Source organism: Lepidochelys kempii, chromosome 13 (assembly GCF_965140265.1).
Source record: "Lepidochelys kempii isolate rLepKem1 chromosome 13, rLepKem1.hap2, whole genome shotgun sequence".
In the NCBI taxonomy this organism is placed as follows: Eukaryota; Metazoa; Chordata; order Testudines; family Cheloniidae; genus Lepidochelys; species Lepidochelys kempii.
In genome coordinates, this window is record NC_133268.1 from 18,371,309 (window position 1) to 18,390,184 (window position 18,876).

The following is an 18,876-nucleotide window of genomic DNA, read 5'->3' on the forward strand; positions in this document are numbered from 1 at the left end:
GTTAGTTTCTGACAGTGTCTCAGCCATTTTTATTGTTTTGTCTAAAGGGGGATATGATAGCTATCAGAAAATAGTTAATTTTATTACTTGCAACATAACATAATGCTGATGTGAATATTTACTAAAGGAGCAGGAGAATGGTGGAAGTGAGTTTGTTCTCAGACAGACCAGCATACATTTTATATATTCCATGCAGTCAATGACATGGAAATCCACCACCATAATAAATGGGCTAAATTATGGAATTCAGGTAAAATATTCCATATTTGTGCCATTTTTTTTAAATTTCACGGAATCAGGATGTGTATAAAGCTGGTGATCTTCAAGAATTATAATACAAAACTGCCCCTTGTAGTCAAAGGGGGATGTAATAGAGTTTAAGTGAAGAGTCTTAGAAATATGGCATAATAAGTATAATACCAAGTGACTAGACAGTCTACAGACTTGCAAAATTTTATCTGCCTAGCAACAGTGATTTCTGATGAAAAAGTACACAAGTTTTTCATTCAGTAGTCCTCACCAACCCTGTACTAGTACATTTTGTAAATGTTCAGCTATATATACTTATCACTTACTGCTTGTGCAGACTACCACTTATGTCAGTATAACTTATGTCCCTCAGGAGTGTGAATAATTGCCCCTCCCCCACAAACGATGTAAGTTACACCAACCTAAACATCAGTGTGGACTGTGCTATACTGGCAGAAGAGCTTCTCCCACCGACATAGCTGCTGCCTCTTGCAGAGGTGGTTTTATTATGTGGATGAGAAAGCTCCCTCCATCAGCATAAAGTGCTTTCACCAGCTGTGGCACTTCTAGTGTAAACTAGCCCTTAGTCTTCTATGCTGTAAGGACAGGTATAGAAGTGTTTGTTATTCAAAGTAGTCACATTGGTTACCTGCCACAATTACTAGCTCTAAAAATAGAATAAATGGCTGTTACTGAGAACATGCTGCTGCCTCACTTCCCTCCATCATCCCAGAAATGAGAAATGTGCTGTCAAGTCTGAAAGCAAATTTTGAGAGCTGCTAATTACAGAAGTTTAATGGTTTACAAGCAGCTTGAGATGTAGTCTTCTTCTGCTGCTGCTGCTTCTTTTATCACTGTCCTCACTGCCTCAGGAATGTGGGCAGTGGGGCATTTATAGGGGAAGTTTTGTAAGGTGAAGCCATTACCTATTGTTAACGCCAAAGCATTCAGAGGCTCCAAGCAAGATGAGGGCCCCACTGCACTAGACAATGTACACACACTGCCTACCTGGAAGGCCTTACAATCGCTGAGCACATCTAAACAAAAAACCAGCAAGACTCCAACCCAAGTGGGAACATCTACATTGCTATATTGAATCAGTTGACTCAGGCTGAGACTTGCTGCTGTGGCCTTCTCCACCCCCAAAGAGCAGATGAACCCTAAAACAATAACAGATGGATTTAACTATTCCTCTCTGCCTGCTCCTGCTATGTGTTTACCTACATTTGCAATTTTTAGAAATTATCTAGACCAAGTGTCAAATTCCATCTCCCATTCAAGCCATTGCTAACTGGCTGATTTCTTACAAAATTGACAGACATGGTCTTGTGATGAGGTATGAAGCAGAGAATAGCAGTTATTCAGATTAACTAGGGCAGGCAGTTAGTTCTAGGAGTAGGAGCAACATAGAAAATGGCACAGAAGTATGACCATGACAGATATGGTAGTACTGGAGAAATGGTGGAGGTTGGAATGACAATAAGAGCAGACACCTAGCGATGGACAATCATGAAAGGGTTTGCTGCTGAAGACAAAAGGCTTCAATATAGTAAGAGGAAGGAGTTAAATGGGGTTTATATGATCAGAAAAATGGGCAAGGCAGATTTTAGCAGCTGTGCTTAGTATGGAATTGTTGGGGGCAATTAAGCAATCTAGACAGAAGATGAGGGCCAGGGTGAAAGTTTGGATGCCTGGACAGAAAAGAGATCTTACAAGCTGGGGGAGGGAGGGAAGTAAAGGAAGAGTTCTAGGATATGGCTACTGCTTGAGCATGTGAGGCTAGACACACATCCCTCCCCCCCCCCCCCCCACACACACTTATTTTCAACACCTATCCAGAGTACTCAATATGCATCTGGGGAACAAATGAGACAGATGAACAATTATAGTAGGTCAGATGTTACAGGATATCACTATTTAACTTATTTCTAAGGGAAAAAAGTCTCCATGGAATTCCCATCAGGATTCATGAGGGAGACAGAAACAAAAAGGGCATGTATCAAAGTCCACTGAATGCATCCAATGAAGTGAGCTGTAGCTCACAAAAGCTTATGCTCAAATAAATGTGTTAGTCTCTAAGGTGCCACAAGGACTCCTTTTCTTTTTGTGAGTACTTAAATCTTTACAGTCTTGTCTTTTTCTGAGATTTGAACTGTATAACGTGGCTTACTAGGTCATATGTATGACACAAACTTTAGGTGACCAGTTTACTCCTACCTGTAGAATAGACATTAAATTGTGACAGTTATTTTAAGATGAATAGTCAATCTCTTCCACTGAAAAAATTCCAAAGTCTGATATTCCTTTTTAAAAGTATATTCTGAGTAAGTTTGGCAGAGAGTCTGATTAAATACTCAAGCCCTCAATATTTGGATATTTAAGGAACACTAAATGCCTTTCTCCACATATTACACTATATGTATCGGTTGCTGTTCTCCTTTCTAGAATACAGACTACTCACAGCTATTTACAAGTTAGCCCATGCTTCTATGTACTTTATTCATATTTTTATCACTATTTTATTGGTCAAAGAAGTTTACTAAAATTAGTGATTCGGTGACTTGGAAACTATTTGAAAGTATTAGAAGGAAAACATTTAGTTTATGTTGAGTAAAGGAATCTGTTTGCTTATGCCTGATAGTGGTTACCTCCGATTTAATTATAAAAAAAGACTTTTTCCTATAGTTCTCTAAATTTGAGAACTTTGTATTAATGTGTTCACATCTGGCATGATTAGTGAGATTAGCCTTCTAAGAAAATTATGCATCATTTCAAGTTGCACTGTTGCTAAATTAAGTGATATCTAAATATAATTACTTTTAATCCATAGTTTTCTTCATGTATCTAGTCTAACAAATAAAGTTTGTATAAAGCAGCAAAATGATCATTAACTGTATTATCTGTTGGGCACTGATCTTTTGTTTAACAAAATCCACACTAAGCTATGACTGATGAGTGACCTTGAAGCAGCTGCAGAAGGCAGTTGCCATAGCAACACACCACAAAAGTGGTTCATCCTCAGGGAAAGCACCAAGTTGGTGCATAGTGTTACTGATACAACAAACAGGTATACAGTAGCTCTACTGATGCATTAATACACAGTAGGTAATATTTTAAGATAGCCATTACTTATGTTTTAATCACTTTGTTCCACCCACGGAGAATGGAAATGAATGCTATTGGAAGTAACTACTTCCATCAAGATAGTGGGAAGTGGGTGGCCAAATGACTAAAGTCAGGTTATTCTGGGGTGCAACACAAGGAACGGAATCTGTCCCAAGCAGATGCCTTACTTCCCAGGGTCATCAGGTGCCAAAAACATTCCAGAGGTAGCATATCACCACTTCTGAATGAATTGCTTTAGCCAATGAACCTGGAGTATCCTTAGACAGAAGCTGAACTAATGAAAGGCCTTTGAAAAGGGAAACCATCTCCCCACCTATTCCTCAGCCCCTTAAATAAAGCCAGCATGACCAACTTGTTTTGAATATTAGAGTCATAAAACCACTTTTCCTCTTCTGCCATATAGTGAAGTTACCACCTTTTCCCCTGTATACGGTTTAGTCCTGAGACCTTTCTAGAAGAAATCTCAACCACTAGAGCAGAGGTGGATAAACTATGGCCCGTGGGACCATCCTGCCTGGCCCGAGCTCCTGGCCAGGAAGGCTAGCCCCTAGTCCCTCCCCCAGTCTCAGTGCACCATGTTGCCGGTGTAGTGTATTAAACTGCTCCGCATAGGAATGTGCTACTGGTAGCAGTTACAGAGAGAAATTTATTACACTACACTGGTGCAACACTCTGGGCGGCATGGCTGTAGTGGTGCCAGCCACTGGTGCTCTGTGCTGTGTGGTGGTAAGGAGGCAGAGGGGTTGGATAGAGGGCAGGGCAGTTTGTGGTGGTGGTGTGGTTGTGGATGAGAAGCAAGGGGGAGGTGGATAGGGGGCAGGGGCACAGCCTCCCCTAACTGGCCCTCCATATAATTTCTGAAACCCGATGTGGTCCTCAGACCAAAAAGTTTGCCTGCCCCTGCACTAGAGGATCACATGTTAATGTTTCATAGAAGATATAGAATCTTCTATTGTGGTATGCAAACCAGTGCATTTTTGTGAAATAGTAAAAAACCTATTTACATTGTGTTAGGGTAATATGATTTAACACAACATGAGACTGAGTATAAGTATTTCAGTTTAGAAAAAAACACTGAAGGATCTACTCTGAAGAATGAGTCTGCTGAAGTGGCATTCTGAGGTTCCATGTTTGTCTGATTCCAGATCAATTCTGCTCATTTTAACGGTTTTTCTAACCATCAACCCTACAAACTCCCTGTGGGACTTGGGCATCAATTTGTGCTACGTCACTTCTTAGTAAGAAATTCTGCAGGTCAGAAGATCGTGTTATACCTGTGCAATCCTATTGTCCTGAGTGGAGTTTCACAAGCGTAACTGTCAAAATTCTACTTGGAACTGAACAAGTCTGTTGAGGCACAAACACAGAAGAAACTCCTCCTAGCTTTTGTGAGCCCTGCAAGAGGATAAAAATAGTAAGACTGTTACCAACATCCTCAGATACAGGATACTCCCGTTTATCCAAATCCCATTATCTGAATCCCTTCCTTGTCTCCCACCATGTGACATAGCACATTATGTTCCAATTAGCACATTAGCGGCATTTTTTTTAAAAAATGCCTACTCCGTAATTGCTGATTAGCAGCTACTTAGGAACAGCATAAAAATCAAGCAGTTAAATTCATGGATTCAGAAATGTGCCTTAAAGTTGACAAAACACAAACACCCCATGCTCAATAATGAGCAGAAGCCAAGAATATTAATGTGCCTTGACAACAGGGAGTGGATTGTAGATATGGCCCATCAGTTCTGCATCAGCAATGCCACAGTGCACAAGAAGTTGAGAGTATGCCCTCTACTATGGATTGCCCGGATGGTTCTGGTCACTGCAAGAACATGAGGGGCAAAGACGAGGCACTTAGTTTATTCAAAATAGGTCCACAAACAGGTGTTCCGTTAGATACTATATTAAAGCAAAAAGCTATTTCCATCAAAATATTAATGTGGATGCTGCTTTTGGTGGTAGTGAGGAATGGCTAAGTCATTTCAAGAAGCAGCATGATACAAGTCTGTTGCTGATTAACTGTTGTCTTCCTGCACAGCAAACATTGCCCCATTTAGAAAAAGGTAAGTCTATGAATGCAGTTAAAGAGGGTCTGAAGCTGACTAGACCTATAATGAGGTCAAAGCAGACATTCTGGAAAATGCTTCCAGAATGCACTTGCATGTTCGTCTGAGAAGTTCATCCCTGGTTTGAAAAAAGAACAGACTTAATGTGTTGTTGTACAAATGACACAGCAATACATGGTCTAAAGTGGTTTGTGATCAGCAAGTCCAGGTGTCCCCAATGCTTCAGATGCAGATATTTCCTGTGTCCCACACTGCACAAAGTGAATGCCACCATTTCTAAAATATTGGTTCCACTCCAACTTTATGCTAGCTGTCCAAATGGGTTTGTGGTCTTTAGACCTCCCACAGCATAATATTCTTTTTATAGACAATGATTCTGATCAGCTCACTGAAGCTGATTGTGTCTAGTGTTTATTTTTGCCTACTTACACATCAAAACTCCAAACTATGGATCAAGGAACATTTGCAATCCTTAAATATTTGTACAGGGCTAATCTGTTGGCTAATGTCCTCACTGCACACATGCTACTGACCCTCACAGATTAAATTAAGATGTTAACAATAAAAGGTGACTGCTATCTATTAGGTGGATTGTGATCCAGGCTTCAGCAGGAAAAAACTGCCAGTGTTGGGGGAGAAGAAAAGGTCTTACATGAACCCAAAGTGGAGCTGGTTAGAGTATCCCAGGAAATTGAGGATACAAGATGCCCTTCATGCAATTGCTGAGCAGACAAGTTGGGAAATAGAGGATGTCCAGGAATAGGAGGGCTGTGATACTTAAGATGTGAATATTCCTAAGATCAACAGAATTCATGACACAGCTGAAGAGGATAAGGAGGAGTTGACAAAGGTAGCAGCACCTTCGGATCAGGTACTGACAGCCTCTGAACCAGTTGCTGCGTTTAACAGGTTTTTACTTGGGATGGAGAGAGAGTCAGGAGAACACTGACTACATGCACACCTTGCTTCTCCGAAAGTTATGCATGCAGGCAGCAGAAAATTAAATAGCACAAAAAAAGAAAGCTGCTATAACCAACTTCTTTGCCATATTATAGCAGATTACTGTGACTGCTTTGTGCAAGCTAGCATTCTCTAGTAAAGTTCATGTTTGTCTACTTTTCAATAAATGTAGATTTTACAATAAAATACTGTGATAGTCTGACATCTTACTTTTGTTTCCCATGCTCCTTATTCAATTCCCTTTTCATTATCCAACTAAAATCCATGCCTTGCCATGCTATTTGGATAAATGGGAGTATACTGGATATCTGTTGAGTTATGTTGTACCCTGGTTACCTAGTCTCTTTCTAGAGCAGAACTGAATTCTTAAGCAAGACTAATGGAAAGAATCAGGTTTCATTTTGTCTGTTTAAAAATCATATGCTCATTTAATAAGTTTTGTAAAGTGTTTTGGTTTTTTCTTTGTTTTAAAACAGCACTTGCAGAAAGACCTCCCTATCTTTCTCCAATCTGAAACAAGGAAGACTATTACATTCATCAGCTGTCAGTTTTATCTAAACAGCATGAAAATAGTGATAAAAACCCTAATTTTAGCAGCAGCATTAACGTAGTGTTTCTGGAATCAATTCAATTTCAGTAATTCTCATTTATATGAATTAACAGAATTACCCACCTGTTTTCATCCTACAGTAATCTCATGCACAGACAGGTTTAATTGTGTTAGTGCCAAAAATATATTTACTGTCACAGCCAAACTTGGTTACTAAGAAAAGTAAGGTTTGCTAGTCCATCCACTGAGAGATTTTTAAATGCTAATATTTTAGTGAAGCCATAAGGTGTCTCATTCTTACAATTTCTAAAGCATGCTGTAGAAGTTGAGAAATTTCAAGGCCATTATAGGCATTAGTAATTCACATTGCCATGTTGTAATCCCAGTGATTCTCAGTCCCAGCCTCTTGGGGGGGGGGGGGGAGGGATAGCTCAGTGGTTTGAGCATTGGCCTGCTAAACCCAGGGTTGTGAGTTCAATCCTTGAGGGGGCCATTTAGGGATCTGGGCCAAAAATTGGGGATTGGTCCTGCTTTGAGCAGGGGGTTGGACTAGATGACCTCCTGAGGTCCCTTCCAACCCTGATATTCTATGATTCTATGAACCAGAGACTGGTGGGCCTGGGTGTGTTGGAAGTAACTCCATCTCTTTCCCTCTACCTAAGAGGGTAGAGTATGTATCCTCATGTTGCTCCAGAGCAAGCTCAGCTGATTAACTTGCATTGACATGATTTAACATGAGTCCTATCCATTCTGTAGCTAGGACAGTAGCTGAAACCTGGGATTTAAAACTGATGATTGTGTAGCAAGAGAACACTAGGGGGTTGAAGGAGGTCGAATACAATGTAGAACTCCAAAATTCCTTCCAGGGTAAGAAAAGCCTCAATACGATTTGACAGTAGAGTTGCAACCCATTCTTTAAAGTTAGATTGAAGCATATACCTCAAATATGAACCACCACTACTGTCAGGATTCCTTTCAAACATGGGACTCTTCAGATACCCAATGTAGTTAGTGGTTTTTGCATCTTAATTCTACCCATTTTATTCCCTAATCTTATAAAATAGGTCTTGAAAAAGAGTTACCTGAGCGATACAAGCAAGAGGACTTCAACAGAAAGCTGTAGTGCCTGCATTGTTGTTCATAGCTCTGTTGGACTCAAAATGACACCTGCTTTCTCCAGGCAACCTTAATTCTGGTATTTACTAACTCGAGTGCTGACTTGGCAAACAACCTTCTTTTAATGTTGGAATTTGTGTAATACATGTCAGCTCAGCTGCACTTAACATTCAGGTGATTGCCTTTGACTGAAGATATCTGCATGAAGGCTGGAGTGACTATTCCTTGCAACTTTCTCTGCCCTTTACTTTTTAGAAGCAAGGACCATCATCTGTTCATCTGAGGGTTTAATTTTAAAATAACTTGGAGTTCTCTGAAGTACCAGTACCACTGAAAGGAACAATCAAATGATAAAGTCTGCTCAACTGAAAGCTTACTATTTCTCTTAAAGGTATACCACCACAAATGAGAGACCCACCATAATCCCACAGCTGAGCTCATTCATTGATAAGCAGACACTCCTGGACAAGTACAGAGAAAAGTAAACTAGTACTCACATTTAAATAAAAAAAGCGATTTAGCATAATTAAGCTACCCATAAGTGCCAGGTCATCCTCAAAACTTGAAAATAGATGCCATTCACTACCATTTGCTCTCTGTTCAGACCAATTTTATTTCAAGTCTCACTAGTAAGTTATTTTCTGGGAATTCACTTCATTACTTTAAAAAAAAGACTGGTATTCAACAGCACAACATTTGCTATCAGAAGCCTACTGAAAATTCATTTTGGAAGGAAGAATTTTTTCCTCAAAGCCAAAAACTACTTAGAATCATGTACATAGCTTGCTTGTGGAAAAGAAAAATAGGACTTCCAAATAGAATTAGAAGTTAATTTGTGAGGAAAATACTGTCCCCAAATCCACAATTAACTTGTTAGAAGTGTTTTAAACTAATATTTACACTGCAAAAAAGCAAGCTATGCAAAACAATTCTTGAGGGACAAAAAATGCTGTCTCCTAAAATAGGATTTGGCAAGCTAGTATGGTTAATCTAGGCACACACTGCTATTTTAAGTACTAGAACACAAAATTAGTGCTGTTGTAAAAGTTGAAAGAGCTGTTAATATTGTACGTGTGCTCTTCTCATACATCCATCCTGCTTTGAGACACTGGATAGCTAATTTAGACCTCACAAATTAAATGATTTTTTCAGTATAAAAGCTCAATGAACAAACCACTGAGGACTTTTCTACAGTAGAATTTAGCAACTGTCAAACATGTTTGTACATGCAAGTCTGAACCACAAGTGTTTACACTGTATAACTCTTAGGACAAAAAGTCTGGACACTGCACATATTTGGCTTATCCTAGGAACTTGGAGGTCTGGACCAACATATAGAAGCGTATTAGCTAAATCTAGTGAAGACACACCTGTTGGGTCTTGTCTTCACTAGGAAGAGGAGTTGTTTTCTTACCATACGTTACCTATCACAGCAACTAAGATAGTAAAATCCTAGTGAAGGCAAAGCAGTTTGTAGTTTCAATATGTGTTTGCAGATAACCTATAGGCTCCACTGGTACAGCAGAACAATTGACCCAGAGAACACCCTATAATAAGGTTGCCTCAACTGGGTGCCCCCTGCAGAACACGTGTGCCCTATTTCAGTTTTCCCTTGGTCTAGCCAAGAACACAATCTCTCAAGTCAAAGACCCACCTATGGGCATGACTTATTCATGCAGGTGTGCAGTAATCTAAAAAAACTAATGATCAAACCCAAATTTTCCATTACTGCAGTAAACATTAAGACAGCAATTTTCCATATCCCTCTCCAAAGGGATCTTCCAGAACACCCACCCATGAGTCCACCAGCATTTGGTTCTCAGTTCCTTTCTGTGCTTGTTCTAGGACTCTGTTCTCCAGGCCATCCATCTGAGTAACCAGTCTCTACTTCTATCCAAACAGTCCAGCCTGCCAGCACAGGCTCTCTGGTTTTTCCAGCCTTCAGCAGTTGCTCAGGATGATCAGTAAGCTAACCTGCCCCCTCGATCTCCTAGCAATGCCTCACTATTTGTAATGAGGTCCTGCAGATGTTCCCACTCTCTGCAGCTTCCCTGTCTATCGCAGGCAGCTCTCACCCAATCCCTTCTTTACTGGCTGGCTCACCCAGCCTCCTCCACTGTAGGATTCATGTGCCTTCTTCTAAGCCCACTTAGGAGGCAACTAATCAACCACAGGTGCACTAGACCAAGTTCCCTCTTAAAGAAGCCAGTTACACTGTGACCTCAACTAATCCAACAGCCCCTCCAACCCAAAATGTTAAGCATTTAGCCTTCAGATAGGTAAAAAAGTAATGAATAAAGTAATTCCTAAAATTAGCACAGGTTTAAATATTTAAGGGGAACAAGAAGTCCTTGGAAACAGTGGCTTCATATAAAGTTTCAGTTCAACATGCGCATGTTACAATATTACGTTCATGACCATTTACTTGGGTAATGGGAAATTATGAAAGCTTCTACAATTATCTTGCCAGTCAAAAGTTGCTTTGTTAGGGTAAGGACTTCTCTATATGTGAAAGCTGCATAGTTGACATAAGGACCGATTTCAAAACCAATTTGGTTGAACTAGTGAAGGTGGTCATGTGGACTATTCTCAGTTTAAAGACAGGATTGTTTCAATTTGGCTTAAGTCAATTAGGAACAGTTTTAAGCTGAACACAAATAAGCATCTAAAGATGGGTTTACACCAGTTTATTTTTAAATTTAAAAGTTGTTAAAACTAATGCACTTTATATTTAGTCAAGTGCTAAAAGAAGGATGTATGAGAGAACACATTATGCCTTTATCATCTTTTACTCAGTGAAATGCTATCAGCAAAGACTAGGCACTTATATGAAGCCTGGTGTTCACTTCACACAATTACTCTATATGGGGCTGTCACCTTGGGAATATGATGGGCCTTGTAACTCAGGAAGTGTTAGGATGCTCTGGAATAGAACATGGAAAGGACATTAAGAAAGTGGGAGGTGGAGAGGCTGTTGACAGCTTAGGGTGGGTGTGGACAAACCCTTTTCACTGAAGCTTGGTGAGACTGCTCTATAAGGTCTCATTAAGATTGAATAAAGTTGTAGTCACTCCTCACTGGTCCACTTCCTCATATTTTACAAGGCATCATGTAAGTTTCCATTGGTCTGTTAGATTCCCTCTTCAAAAAGGGCATTAAGAATATCTGCTTGCTCACTTACAGTTACACAGACATACATACACTGGAATTAGTGTTTCAGACACAGAACTTTACCTGCTTTTTTGGTGTTCAGAAATAGTGTAGTGGTAGCTTTCTAACTTGTCTTCTCAAAATACTTTTCATGAGTGCTGAAACAAACCAGAAAGACAACCTTTAGTATTCCAAGCCAGCCAGAAGTTTTATTTTGAAGGACAGACCAGCACAGCAAAGGCTTACTCAGCTCCAGAGCATATTTTTAAAATGGGGCTATTAGGAATTCATTTCTAAGCAACACAAAAGTGAAATTTACTAAAAAAAGTATTTTATGCAGAACTACTGAAGAAATTCAGTTTTCTATACATTTCAAATGGTCTGATTTCTTAAATGTTCTGCAGTATTCTAGTAAATATAGAATTGAAGTGAAATTCAAATAGGAATTTTCATTCAAATGAGGAGTTATTTTTCAGTAACTCTTACATACCTTAACTTTGATATATAGTTTAGCATTTTAGGATTACTACTACATTTAAAGAAAAATTGAAGAATATTAAATACCACAAGATAGAGAGCTCTACAAACAGTTTCACATGATAAAACAGGAAAGAAACCTAGGTGTTATACACACACCTCAATGAGTCTTGCTCCAGAAGCAGATGAAGCCACTCTACTTTTGGAGTACAAGTCTGTTCTAGATATGGCCAGACTTTGATTGCATTTATCAACTGTAGAACATTTGCTCTCACCACCAATCTACACTTTTGCAGTTTATATCTGGCTTTTAGTGCTGAGTAAACTCAATGTTTTCTAGCCAACACTGGCCCTCCCAGGCAGTTACAGTCTCACCTTATACAGCTGGCCATATATTGGATCTAGCAGACTTATAACTTCCAAACCTGTGTCATGGACTGACCATTACCTCCTGCATTTTGAGGTTGGGGTTTTGAGAGCTTGTTCTTTGAGGCTAATGTAAGCAGATTGTCAGAGCCTTCTAGAACACGAATTTTGTTTTGACAGACTGACTATTCTTGACTTGGTGGATTACAAGATGTTTATGCACTAGGTGGCCCTTAAGCATCCTCTTCTCTGGGCTTTTGTTCTCATAAAGCACCTTCACATGTAAATAACCTGCGACAAGTTAAACAAGATGGTAGATGAGAGTCAGTGGAGGAAATCTTGTGCTGAGGCAGATCAGTTGCAGAATAAAGTTCTCTTATATTGTGGCTGCACAAAAGGAAAATAAAAACCTCTTGCAGACAGCTCAATAGCAACCTCTGCTCAATGCACAGTTGTGGTCAAATAAAGGAAAAAAGCTGTTCAGTTATACAAGGAATGGGCTAGTGAATAATAGAGAATATGAAAATGCTGTTATATAAAGTTAATGTTGTGGCCTGATCTGGAAAACTGTGGGCAGTACTGCTCACCCTGTTTCAGAAAGGACACTGCAGAATTTAAGATGAGAGGGTAGACTAGGAACTTCTGTTCTCCCTGTCTCAAAAGGGGAGAAGGGACATTCAGTGAAATTAAAGTGTGAAATTCATCAGGTAAGAAAAGAATACTTTTTCCATACAATGTGTAATTAATCTGTGGAACTCATTTAGGTTAAGAACTTAATATTCAAAAAGGAACTGGACATTTAGTGGGAATATCAACATCCAGAGTGATCATTAATGACAAAAATTACATAAAATTTATTCTCTTCTACTACAGTATTTAAAACAGTATTATTAGAGATCTGGATGAGGCCTAATATGGCATCCTCCAAAGCCTCTCGTGCTTTCTGATGGATCTTAGGCCACGTCTACACTACCCGCCGGATAGCGATCGATCTATTGGGGATTGATTATCTCGTCTAGTGTAGACACGATAAATTGATCCCCAATCGCTCTGCTGTCAACTCTGGAACTCTACCACTGCAAGAGGCGGAAGCGGAGTCGACGGGGGAGCAGTGGCCGTTGATCCCGCGCCACGAGGACGCAAAGTAAGTGATTTTAAGTCAGTCAATCCAAGATATGTCGACTTCAGCTACGCTATTCTCGTAGCTGAAGTTGCATATCTTAGATCGATCCCCACCCCCAGTGTAGATCAGGCCTTAGGTCTATTCAGTATGGAAATTCCTTCTTTTCTGACACAATATTGGGCAGCAGATTTGTTCTGGGTCAGATTAACCCATGAGTTAAGCCAAACTACTTTTGCTCAGTAGCTTGTCCTTTCCTTCCTTGAACATATTACAGAACTGCCAATCAAATTTCCAGCGATGCAATTTAAAACATGAAGGATTTTATATTAGAGCTTAGATTGAAAATCTGGATGTCAAAAGGAAGAGAAAAAGGGGTAACCCCAAAGATGGGTATTTACACTCTGCACAGATCCAATACTACTTTGATTTTGTGTGATTATAATTTATTTCACCTATTAATTACAAGCATTGTTACATAGGAACTTAGTGTTAACTAGGAAGTGTAAATGTATTTATGCCTTGCACTCTGTAAAGCTCTGGCCAATCATTTCATCACTGACTGAGAAGCTTGAATTTCTACTCAGTGGAACTGCTGACCAAAATACCAATAGCATAAGCATGCCTGCATGTTAAAGGAACTAGTGGAAAATTTCACAGGCTGACATCCAGAATGTCTGTGGTTCCTTTTCCTATCTCTCTTCCTATAAAGTATTAGGAGACCAGGACCTCAAATCTATTCTTTGTGAATCTTGGAAATTTCCACTGCTTCAGAGATCTATAAAAAATTCTCAAAACTAAAGCCCAACCAACTCTAGAGTTCTGACTTGACAGAACCCATAATTTAAACAAGTTTTTTTGGGATAAAAGCATCGCCAATAGCAATAAAAATCCAGAGAACTGAACCAGAATGAGAGACGTGTTACATAGCCATTTTGAAACACATGCCACATTGGGGAGGGAGATAGTAAATTAATTTGAAATCCAAATAAGTATGTATATTTTGAAGGGACTTTCAAAATGATATAGAACCCTTGGAAGCTCACCTAGTACAGCTGTGTACACAAAACTAGATCGAATAAAGCAAACTGCTCAATACAATATAAGTCTACTAGTTCAGCCTTGAATATCCTTCTTTCCCTTAATAAGGACATTCTTTATATTTATTAAAGAGAAGAGGGTAACTTTGTAAAGTGCTGTTTTGGACTTCATTTCCCTGATTTAGAGCCATGTTTTATCAATAAGATCCAGGCCAACAAATGATATTTATATTTATATTAGACCAAATTTTAAAAAAATCCTTAATTATGTTCTTAAGAAAGCTGTTTCAGATGAGAAGTTTTAATTACAAACCAAGGCTTTTAAACAAGCTTGAACATAAATAGCTGTATGTCATTGGTTTACAAATGAAGAAAGCAGTATACCAGTGCATGATGCCATGTAATGTTCCTAGCATCTAAACAAGATTTTTAGGTTATGTTTCCTCCCTTTATACTTTGTTTTAAAAATGTTACCTATTTTAAACAAGACTAATTTTAGCCTGCTCAAAATTATACATCTGCAATTATAGATTTTAAAAACTGATTCTGATTAAAGTAGAAAGTTTTAAAATTAGAGGATTGCAAATATAGTAATCACCAAGTTATGTACATGCCAACACCAGTTACTGAAAAATACTCAAAGTAGAATCTCTTTATTTTGCAGACTTCATAAACTGCATAAAAGTTGATGACCTCACCTCCCAGATATTAGATACAGTAAGAGCTGCATTAAGATTTTGTATTTTGTTAAAAACACCATATTGAATGTAGGCCTATAGTTCCTATACAAAGTGCACTATACTGAATGTAGTAGTATACTCTGATGGCCGAAGTTGGACAGCAATTGACAGTTACATCGTGATGCTGTCTTTGCTTTTGTACTGTGTTTGAATTCAGTTTGAAGAGTAAGGCCACAATTGTTCTCCCCAGCCATTCCATTGTGTTGGAAGGATAAATGCATTGGGGGCAGGGGAGAAGATCAGAAGAGAAAGGACGCAGAATATTCAACATACATAACAGCAATGCATTTGTACCATCTACTTAAAAAAAAGTTAAGGCTAGAAAGGACCTCACGAAGCTTTACCTCTGAATTGGACAAAGCCTTCTGTATTACTACTCCAATATGCAAGCACTACAGAGAATGTGTCTCCCTGGTGTGGAAAGACTGTCCAAAAGTACATCCCCAGAGGTATCAGACACACATACATGGCTTTCACAACAGACAAGCCAACAAGATTAAAATTATTTGATTTGGATCCCTTTGGTGAAAAAAAGCTATTAGACTCAGCAAAATGCTTATGAGAGATTGGAAAGGAGCAGCTGGAGAGAGAGAGAGAGCTGACAAACAAACCCTGTGCCATAACAGCAAACAAAAAAACATGACAGTCCCTCTTCCCTCCCACCCCATCCCTGGTCACAAACTGATGCATTATAGCCCAAGTACATTCCCATAGTCTCTCCCAACCAAGTCACATACCAACTCATTCTAAACAGTAAACCACAAAATAAAGAATAGAACGAAACAAGCAAAACTTTGCATACTCCCTAGAGAGGGCAAAGTCCACAATGAGCAGCTTAACACTGAAGAACTGAACATAGCCATAAAAACCCTAATTGTGGGAAGCAACTACTATGTATCTAATGAACTATTACCACACTTATTTTTTTTGGGGGGGGGGAGGGGGAGGAGTACCACAGAAGTGGTTTCTTGACTTTAACTCTAGGATGGAGACAATGAAACACTCAGGCGCACCAAAGTGGTTGCTCTGCTCAATTCCAGAGTTACCATCCAACATCTTTACTCTGCTTAACCTACTAGCTATGTGAGCAGGTGATAATGGTAGCCTAGCACCAATATTAGAAGGGCAGCTGATGACCAAGCCAATTTCTGCCCAGGATATTCACGTGGTCAAGTTGTAAGCTTAAGTCAATTTATTGAAGATGGCTTCAGAACCAGCACAAATACATGGGCTGTGTTTGTTAATCTATGGATTGCCTAGAACAGAAAACCTTAGAATATCGATAGAAATAAACAATGATTTTTGAGAAATGGCAAGATGGTCCAAGGTATTTCCTCCCTGCTCAAGAATCTATTTGTAGACTTGTCTGACCATCCATCCTGACAACATACTCAATTGAATGGACTGATCCAAGGCTGTTTAATGTCTACGCAAGTTAACCAGAATCTAACATGTAAAGATTAAATTTATGCAGATAATCAAATCTTTGAGGACACTGAGCACACTTAACTAGCTCCCCGAGTATACTTGGAAAATACCATTGCACTTCATACCTGAATGTCAACCCTTGCAACATAAGCAAGCCAAGCAAAAACTTCAAATAGCACAGGTTGGTACAATCCTTGTACTACAGTCATCTGTTGTATCATAGGGTCACATTAAATAGAACACTGACATTCAAAGAGCATGTCAAGAAGCTGAAAAAGAAAGTGAACTCCAGGAATTATATACTTCAGCAACTGACCAATACAAAATGGGGAGATGATCCCAAAACACAGAGCAACCAGTCATGCCCCGTGTTACTCAGTTGCAGAGTACTGTGCCCCTATATGGTCAAACTCAAGCCAGGTACACAAAACTGATATTGAAATCAATCCTGCAGGGCTATCAGAGGGAAGCCAACTCCCACATCACCACTATAGTACTTGGCTGGGATTGCTCCTCCATCAGCAAGGGAGGATGCCTTCAGTTTAAGACAAAAACAGGTACATGAGCCAATACATCCACTGTGTGGACACATTCCACCATCTGAGAGAAGGAAGTCCAGAAAGTACTTCACCTCAGTAAAGTCTTTGTAGCTTTCCACATTGTATTTTGAGGAAAGCTGCAGAGTAACAAAATGGTGAGAAATCATCCTGGAGAACCTGGTTCCTTCAGAACAATTCCCTGCAAGCACTGAACTCTAACGAAAACACTACTGTACTCTAAATCAAGCAAGAGCCGCAGTGTCAAAGACTGAGGACGATGAGACCAAGAGAAAGCTGAGGAACCCCAAATATGAATGTGGAAAGCTTAAGTAAACATTTGAATGTTGTTTGATGCAGTGCCTCTAACATCCTGAGCTCTAAAAGAACTATTGGAGGTGAGCGACAGCACCAGGTCTTGGCTGCAGTTTTGGAGCAATAAGCTAGGATGATCTATAGTCCAACTCCCTGCACTTAGAGCCAAGTACACCTAGATCATCCCTGACAACAAGTTTCTTTTGAGAACTGGACAGTTAATAAAGTATGCAGTGTGATTTGTTTATACTCTGCTACCTACACCTACCACCCAGGGAAAGGAGAAAACTTTTAACTAACAGTTTACCACCAATTACAGTGGGAAGTTTAAAATACTGATGACAGAGCACTTACTGTTATCTAATTTAAGATTAGTACCTCTACAGTTAGCAGACTATTAAAAATGCTGCATAGCAGTACTACTTTGTGGTGTATACAGTCTCAATTTTAATTTTTTCAATATTCATATTATACCCTTCCTGACATTGACTACATTTCTGCAATCACTAAATAAATGTGCAAAAAGAAAAGGAGTACTTGTGGCACCTTAGAGACTATCAAATTTGAGCATAAGCTTTCGTGAGCTACAGCTCACTTCATTGGATGCATGCAGTGGAAAATACAGTGGGAAGATTTATATATACACAGAGAACATGAAACAATGGGTGTTACCATACACACTGTAACGAGAGTGATCAGGTAAGGTGAGCTATTACCAGCAGAGGAGAGAGAGAGAGAACCCCCCACCACCACCACCTTTTGTAGTGATAATCAAGGTGAGCCATTTCCAGCAGTTGACAAGAACATGTGAGGAAGGGGGGGGGGGGGGAGGAGAGGAGAAACATATGGAAATAGAATTTAGTAGTCTCTTGGAGTCTGTTTTTGAAGCTTTTTTGTTGTAATATTGCTGCTTTTAGGTCTGCAATCGAGTGACCAGAGAGAGATTGAAGTGTTCTTTGACTGGTTTTTTTAAAAAGGTTCTAATTCTTGACATCCGATTTGTGTTCATTTATTTTTACGTACAGAGACTCTCCGGTTTGGCCAATGTACATGGCAGAGGAGCATTGCTGGCACATGATGGTGCATATCACATTGGTAGATGTGCAGGTGAATGAGCCTCTGATAGTGTGGCTGATGTTATTAGGCCCTATGATGGTGTCCCCTAAATAAATATGTGGGCACAGTTGGCAATGGGCTTTGTTGCAACGGCTAGTGGTGTTCTGTTGTTTTCTTTGTTGGGCCTGTCCTGTAGTAGGTGACTTCTGGGTACTCTTCTGGCTCTGTCAATCTGTTTCTTCACTTCAGCAGGTGGATACTGTAGTTGTAAGAATGCTTGATAGAGATCTTGTCGGTGTTTGTCTCTGCCTGAGGGGTTGGAGCAAATGTGGTTTTATTGCAGAGTTTGGCTGTACACAATGGATTGTGTGGTCTGGTTGAAAGCTGGAGGCATGTAGGTAAGTATAGTGGTCAGTAGGTTTCTGTTATAGGGTGGTGGTTATGTGACCGTCACTTATTAGCACAGTAGTGTCCAGGAAGCGGATCTCTTGTGTGGTCTGGTCAAGTCTGAGGTTGATGGGGGGGAATGGAAATTGTTGAAATCATGGGGACAGGCTCAACAAAGAAAACAGAATGCC

At 39.6% G+C, this 18,876-nt stretch overlaps 1 protein-coding gene across 8 annotated transcripts in view; it reads right to left on the bottom strand.

Moving 5' to 3' along the window:
- NCOA3 (nuclear receptor coactivator 3) overlaps window positions 1-18,876 on the bottom strand; it is a 168,674-nt gene that overhangs the window by 142,575 nt on the left and 7,223 nt on the right. For 6 of the 8 annotated variants that reach the window (XM_073309495.1, XM_073309499.1, XM_073309498.1 and 3 more), the window contains exon 3: window positions 11,305-11,378. The gene's annotated coding sequence lies outside the window, so the exon portion shown is untranslated. Of the gene's footprint in view, window positions 1-4,649; window positions 4,771-11,304; window positions 11,379-18,876 lie in introns of all 8 variants that reach the window. The other 2 variants (XM_073309496.1, XM_073309494.1) reach the window with 1 other exon arrangement.